The sequence below is a fragment of the Mytilus californianus genome, unplaced genomic scaffold (assembly GCF_021869535.1).
Source record: "Mytilus californianus isolate M0D057914Y unplaced genomic scaffold, xbMytCali1.0.p SCAF_11, whole genome shotgun sequence".
NCBI lineage: Eukaryota > Metazoa > Mollusca > Bivalvia > Mytilida > Mytilidae > Mytilus > Mytilus californianus.
Window position 1 is genome coordinate 40,959,799 of NW_026262593.1, and position 8,047 is coordinate 40,967,845.

The 8,047-nt window shown below is 31.7% G+C and overlaps 1 long non-coding RNA gene across 1 annotated transcript; it reads right to left on the reverse strand.

The window, feature by feature from the left end:
• Positions 1 to 314: 314 nt before the first annotated feature.
• On the reverse strand, positions 315 to 4,056 carry LOC127720095 (uncharacterized). The gene is made up of 3 exons (XR_007990613.1): positions 3,409 to 4,056; positions 935 to 1,030; positions 315 to 612 (listed from the first exon to the last, which is right to left on the reverse strand). It is a non-coding gene; the product is annotated as an uncharacterized LOC127720095 (long non-coding RNA).
• Between the last annotated feature and the right edge of the window lie 3,991 nt (positions 4,057 to 8,047).

Here is an 8,047-nt window from a genome sequence, read left to right on the forward strand (position 1 = left end):
TATTATATCCATCAGTGCCATTTTATGTGTAATAAAACTTTCACAAAACTATATGTACTAAATGGTAGTAGTCATGTGTCGGTGGTTGATGTGCATGTATTCTGTTGCAGAGTTCATTATTTAGGAGATTTCTGCCTGTTCCAATATTTCCCTTTTTGTATTTCGCTAAATTTTATGATTAAGTGAGAAATAAGTCATTCCCTTTGTTTTGGTAATTATGATACTAATATAATGAGACCACTCACTTCTGAATCTGGTGTTTATGATACAAGACTTGACAAGAAGAACAGGCACAACTTATTAACCCTACCAGGCATAGATAATCTTAAACTTTATTGTAGTGTCAGTTGCCATACATTTTTGTAATAGACAGGATCATGTTTGTTCATACACAAAATATGTTTGTGACATAAAACAGTAATTATATAACATGTTGCTCACATATGCATCTTACAATTTCAAACAAACACAAACTGAATACTTAATTTTATTTAAAATGTTAGTCCTTTTGCTAGACACATTCCCGATATTTCAGGGCGTATTTTAGGTATATTGCACACTAGATCCATATTGTTGTCCATGTTGCACATTTGTGACTTGTAGCTATAGCATCTGCAACAGAAAAAAAACATATTATACTATCTTTATCATAACTAGGTTAATATTATTATGCAGCTCAAATAAAGAATACTAATGTAATATGTGAACAAATAATCTCTGTGCAATGATATTGTTATTTTCAAAAATATTTATTGAGAGCAACCATGTGCTTTTTTTAAACTTGAGTTCAGATATAATAAAACAAATAATTTTTAATACAAAAAACCTATAGATTTTAGTAGACAATGATGCTAGAGCACATTTAAAAGAAATTGTGACAAAATCTCACACAATTTTCAATGTGGAAAACAATGATATATATTTTAATACTCACCTCTTATTATTTAAAAAAAGCTTGAACCACCAAAGGCATGTTTATTCTTTTTACCCGTCATGTATTTTTCAGACATGGGTTTATTGGTGAAGAAATCTACAAAAAAGACACTTTTATGTGCAGTATTTCCAAATTGTCACAACTCCTTCTATAACTTGAAATAGAAAAATAAAGTTTCATATGTGTGAAACGCTTACAAAATTTGGACTTCCAAAACCTTTCACAATCTGGTTGAGCATCTTTAAGTTCAATTATTTTTATTGTAGCATTAAGGGAAATTTGTCCTGCAGAATCCAACAAGATTCTGGAATCAATGGGGGATCTGGAAATTTTTATAAGGGGGTCCATTGAGTGCATAAGAGGGGTCACACTCTAGTCATGCTTCAGTGATTTCTTATACAGTCAACCAATTTTTCCCTCAAAAGGTTCGCCTCTGGGACCAAGGGCTTAAAATTAATTTTAATCCTAAATCATAGTTTGAAGATCTCACAATAAGCTAATGGCATTTCAATTTATTTTATCTTGACAGTCACTCATCTTGAAAAACAATAATGCACCACAAGCACCAAGATCTTGACAGTCACTCATCTTAAGAAACAATAATACACCACAAGCACCGAGATCTTGACAGTCACTCATCTAGAGAAACAATTATGCACCACAAGCACCGAGATCTTGACAGTCACTCATCTTAAGTAACAATATTGCACCGCAAGCACCGAGATCTTGACAGTCACTCATCTTAAGATACAATATTGCACCGCAAGCACCGAGATCTTGACAGTCACTCATCTTGAGATACAATAATGCCCCACAAGCACCAAGATCTTGACAGTCACTCATCTTGAGATACAATAATGCCCCACAAGCACCGAGATCTTGACAGTCACTCATCTTAAGATATAATAATGCCCCACAAGCACCGAGATCTTGACAGTCACTCATCTTAAGATACAATATTGCACCGCAAGCACCGAGATCTTGACAGTCACTCATCTTGAGAAACAATAATGCACCACAAGCACCGAGATCTTGACAGTCACTCATCTTAAGATACAATATTGCACCGCAAGCACCGAGATCTTGACAGTCACTCATCTTAAGATACAATATTGCACCGCAAGCACCGAGATCTTGACAGTCACTCATCTTGAGATACAATAATGCCCAACAAGCACCGAGATCTTGACAGTCACTCATCTTGAGATACAATAATGCCCCACAAGCACCGAGATCTTGACAATCACTCATCTTGCGATACAATAAGGCCTCACAAGCACCAAGATCTTGACAGTTTCTCATCTTGAGATACAATAATGCCCCACAAGCACCGAGATCTTTACAGCAACTCATATTGTTCAGTGGCGGATCCCGAAATTTTCACAAGGGTTGGTCCACTGACTGCCCTAAGAGGGGGCCGCTCCAGCCATGCTTTAGTGATTCCCTTTATTAACAACCAAATTTTTCCCACAAAAGGGGGGACCCGCCTATGTTGTTAGTATAAAACCCATAAAACAACGCGTTTCGGCAGATAATGTTTTGGGTGGTCACCTTAAGATGCTTTAGCTGTATTTGGCAAAACATATAGGAATTTTTGGTCCTCAATGCTCTTCAACTTCGTACTTTATTTGACCTTTTTAACATTTTTGGATTCGAGCGTAACTGATGAGTGTTTTGTAGACGAAACGCGCGTCTGGCTCAAATATAAAATTTCAACCCTGGTATCTATGATGAGTTTATTTACTTTCATATAATTCAAAATGAATATTATTCATGTATAATTTATTTTATTGATATATTTCATTATATATTTAAATATTTCATCAATTAATATTTTCAGCATGTTTACTATACTCAAGCAGTAGTTCAACTTTGAACCTTTGTTTACATTCTTCTTCAAATTGCAATAAATTCAAGTCTTTCCGACGTGGTGCGTCTTTTTTTAAATTTTACGTATACATGCATATGGGTTATGTTTAGATATTAAAATTAAAGGAATATTGTCTATTTCCTTGAATTTTTTTGGGCTGTAATAATCAGTACGGTCAATTGAACAAGCATCTATTTCGACTTTATCATAATTAAGTATCAAATAAACCACTTTGAAATTGGTCAGATTGTGTATTAATTTGTTATGGTCACACGTGTTTCTTATCCGCCGTATTGCTTCACACGATTAGTTAATCTTCGGAATACATGCTGTGAGTGACATCTATTCTGATGCAGAGAAAATAATTTGCTTGTTTTAAATGTATTTCAAGGTCAAGAATGCCATGCGTTGTAAATCTTTGACTTTTAATTACATCAACATATAAAATATCGAGTTTGAGATTACATAGGTGAACTTCAAAAAAGGGTTATAATTATTTGCCATACTTGCGGGGACAGCGAATATTTACAGCTACAATACTGTTTTACATTAAATTATCATATAACTATTATTAAAGCAAATAATGAATGAAAATTATACTTACTTTGCACTGCTTCGAGCAACTGTTAACTTGTTGTGGTAATCATATTGGCGCAAATAAATTCGAAATGCCGGCCTCATACGCATGCGCAAATTAAAAAAGAAATCTCTTTCGCGTAAGTTAATTAATTCGCTCTTATTGTGTAAATTTGAAGATTTATATACACATGCAACAGTAATCATTGAATTTATTCAAAAACATCAGTAAAGCAATATAAATAAAATGTGATTATTTAAACAGGAAGGATTTTATTTGTCTTTGTCAAAACAATGTTGGAGAGGATATTTCAGGAATAGCCCACGGAAGATCTATGGCCTGACTTGGGGTTTCTATATAGTAATAAAAAAAAATCAACAAAAAGAGAAATCAATAATGAAAATCAATATGTAAAACAATACCATGTTCTAGTGAATTCCAAATTATTAACATTTATTCCCAATAATTTCTACAAAGTTGTATATTATATATAAAATGATTCAATCTCATCTGGATTGAAATTTCGGTCGACACTTAAAGTCATTAACCTTAAATAAACCTTTTATCAACGTTATAATTTCAACCTATCAAAACATTGAAAGCATTAACTTAAATTCAATGTTGATTCAACGTTGACAGTTCAACGTTGATATTTTTAACCACAAATCAACGTTGATTCAACAACGTGATTTAAACGTTGATAGGATTGACGTTGATACAACGTTGATTTTACGTTGATCAACGCTACAACCAAATTTCAACATATTTTCAACGTTGGTTCAACGTTGTGTGCCTGCTGGGGTGTGATCAATTTAATGCATTATGTTGGGTGTGTTTGACTTGGTTTTAATTTGATACAAGAAAACTACAATATGTAATTTTCTAAGTAAAGTGGACATTTATCTCGCCTGTTTTCTCTGGACAGGAGTGAAAATGTAACACAGGGACCCTAAGTATGCTCTCATGGGCTGCTAAGGTAATTGTAACAGGATATTGGAAATAAATTGTATTTAAAATTAACAAAAAAAAAAGGTTTCATATCGGATGTATAACATTTGGCGTCCGATGTCCGTAAACTTTTCATTTTTGGAACTTCTACTTGAGAACCACTTAAAAGGGCAATATATAAAACTGTTATTTGTCACCATTATTGAAGCATATGATAAAAAGATCATTACATGTAATTTTTCATATCAGATGTTTTATAAGCCCTTGGTCAATATCAGCCTTCGATCCTTCGGCTCTTGGGCTGGTATTGAACCTTGGGCTGATAATACATCTGATATGAAAAATGCCATGTTATAATCCTGTAGTACTGGATTTCCCTTTAAATTCTACCAATGCAAGTGCTTGTTTATTATTATTATTATCATTATTATTATTTTTATTATTATTATTATTATTATTATTATTATTATTATTATTATTATTACTATAAATACTAAAATTATTATTATTATTATTATTATTATTATTAATATCATTTTTTTTTATTATCATTATTATTATTTTTATGATTATTATTATTTTTATGATTATTATCTTTATCATAATACTAAATAATTTTTAGTAAATGATAAAAAAAGTTTTAAAAATTTGATGCGTTCGGAGCGCACTTCATCAGAACGATCAAACCCAAACCTTTGAAAGACAAGAATGTAAAAAAGTCTTGATAACTTGAGGAGCTACATGTATATCATCAGATGATAGGTTTAACAGAATAGTGACATGGACCTACTATAAGCGCAAAACAAACATACCACGAAGATATTACATCGAATGACAATGAGAATAAGTGAACATTTGGACACCAATGGCCATGGACAATATACAATTTTTTTGTCGTTTTATCAATATTGGATGTGGACATGACACTTGAAGAGTGCCAAAATATAACAATTCTAATGACGGTATGATAAGCATTTCCGTTAATATGTCTAGATATATTTATCATGTGGCTATCCCAAATTAGATATGTCTGCCCATGTGTAGGAACAACTGTAAATTATACCTTGTCCATCGGACTTCGATCTACGCTAGGTTAGGTTGAATTTCTAGGCACTCTGTAGATATCCTAACGCCTGGTATATCTTAATCGTAAGAAATCCGACGGACAAGGTATAACTTATAGTTGTCACAACACATAGGCATACATATCTCATTATAAATTCATAGTGAATGTATGCCTTAAAAAATAGAATAGCATCCTACAACTATACTGAAAAGATGAGAAGTTGATAATTCCCGTGCACTTAAAAATACTTCGTGAATTGTGATTAGATGTCCTTGTTTAATAACTACGACGAGAAGGTATTTCCTCCCGAAACGAAAGCAGATTTTATAAGCTACAGTTAGAGGAGGGGATAAGGCGTTTGCGCAATGCTAGGCGGTATAGTCGTACAAATGAGAAGTATAACATTGTTAGGTTGATTTTCTAGACACTTTATAAATATTCGTACGCCTGGTAGTTCTTAATCATAAGAACTCAGATGGGCATGGTATAATTTACATTTTATTCTATTAGAATAAAGAGCTAGAAACAAAATTTAACAAAGTAAAGTCAAGGCAATTATTTTCATAGTATTAGAAACAAATTAATTGATGGAATGCACATATATTTGACCTACAATCTGTCGATAAATTTTATTGCCGGAACGTACATAAATGTTGTCATGGAGAAAATTTACAGCTTCAACCATCTCATCACATATCCAGTAAGTATATCTAGCATATTTACCCTTCAAATTAGAGGAGGCGGCTTTATATGAGTTACCGCAAAAAAAAAAAAAGGAAAACAGGGTGCGGGAATTTCTCGCTGCATTGAAGACCTGTTGGTGGCCTTCTGCTGTTGTCTGTTCTGTGGTCGGGTTGTTGTCTCTTTGACACATTCCCCATTTCCATTCTCAATTTTATTTTAAAAGACGACCATGTAATCAAAACGGTAAACTTTTGCATTATACAACATTGGTGCCATTTTTTTTAATTATTTTTACATCTACCTTCGTACATGCTTTTGTACCTATTTGGCATGAATTCCATTCATATTCATATGAAATTGTCTTCTTTGTGATACTATCATGCAGTGTAACTTTTTGTAACATTTACATCATTAATAATTAACATTGAAAGTACACATGGTAAAATCTTCTATGTAACGTTATTGTAAAAAAGTTCTGATTGAATTGCTTGTAACATTTTAAAGGTTGGTCCTGCAACAGCTATCTTTTCATTTCATTTTGATTTCATTAGTTTGTTACTATTTTGATACAATTTTTCACATACTTTATAAAATTAACGCCTATAAACCTCAATATTATAAACAGTTTCATATTACTTTTGCTTTTCGACTAATGTATCGGTCTGTCACTCAAAGAAAAGCCTGCTGAAAAGTCCCATTGCATATAATCACATTCTGACAAGTGTGAAAGGGGACGATAGCTAAACAGACTCAAAATGTGTTCAAAAACTCTTTGGCATTCTAAAATATTAAAAAGTTGATGTTCATATCTTGCATTAAATTCAAATTTCAAATGACTCAAGCAACTTTTATTTTGTCTTTAATCCCTTAAATTTAAGTTTGTTTTAGGTATGGTGAAATCAAATACCAAATGCAACGCCTATTTAAAATAAGTTCCATTGCAAATGATCACATTTAAAAAGTGTAAATAGAATAAAACTAACAAGGCCAAACAAACGATACATTTATTTAGGTCACTTTCAGTATTATTGTTAATTTTTTTAACAGCAGTATTGACATTATTGATACTATTATCTTGCATTTAATTCAAACCTTTAATAAGCGAGTGACAAATTTTCAAAAAAGATGCTAAGTTTACAACTTTAATGCACCCAACTAACATACGGCTATATTATATATCATTAGAAAGCTTAATATCTGTACTTTCTGTTTTGCCTGGTCGTCAATAATTCATACGGTGGATTTTTTTTAAATCAAGATCAAAAGTCAAATATAAACATTCCCAAATTTCGCAATAATTAAACGAAATGCCATATTCTGGTTCTCGAAGGACATTTTCTTCTAAAAATCATATAAACTAAGAATACCTCAATACCAAATCATTATAAAATTGAAAAGTTAATTGCGCAATATTTAATTCTTTAAAATTCTCCAAAAATGATCTAATTGTACTAAAAGCAAAATATTTCCTCAGGTATCAATATTTATATGTAAAAGATAAAATCAATTAATCATTTAAAGGTCAAAGGATTTTTTTCATCATTTTAAACAGCAATTAATGTAGTATTGGTCAGGAATCATCCTTCTAATGAAACTTTTGAAGTTGCCCAAAATACTACCATCTACATATACGGATCATTTTGTTTTTCTTTGATTAGATAACACATCGATTGCTGTTAATCAGAAGAAAATGTTTTATCATAACTGTAAAAGGGATAATACAAGTATTTTAAGGAATATACAATATACTTACACAAAAACTATGTTTTTTTCTATGTAGAAAGTGAATACAGTTGATCATTGTTCAATAGTCGAATGAATACTGTTTGCACCACGTGCTTTTAATCACAAATCCAGTTATTTTGTTTTATGTTAGCACATTATTACATCTATATTAGATGTTTTATCACAGATGATTGAACATTGATATTGTGAAATAAAATTGAGAATGGAAATGGGGAATGTGTC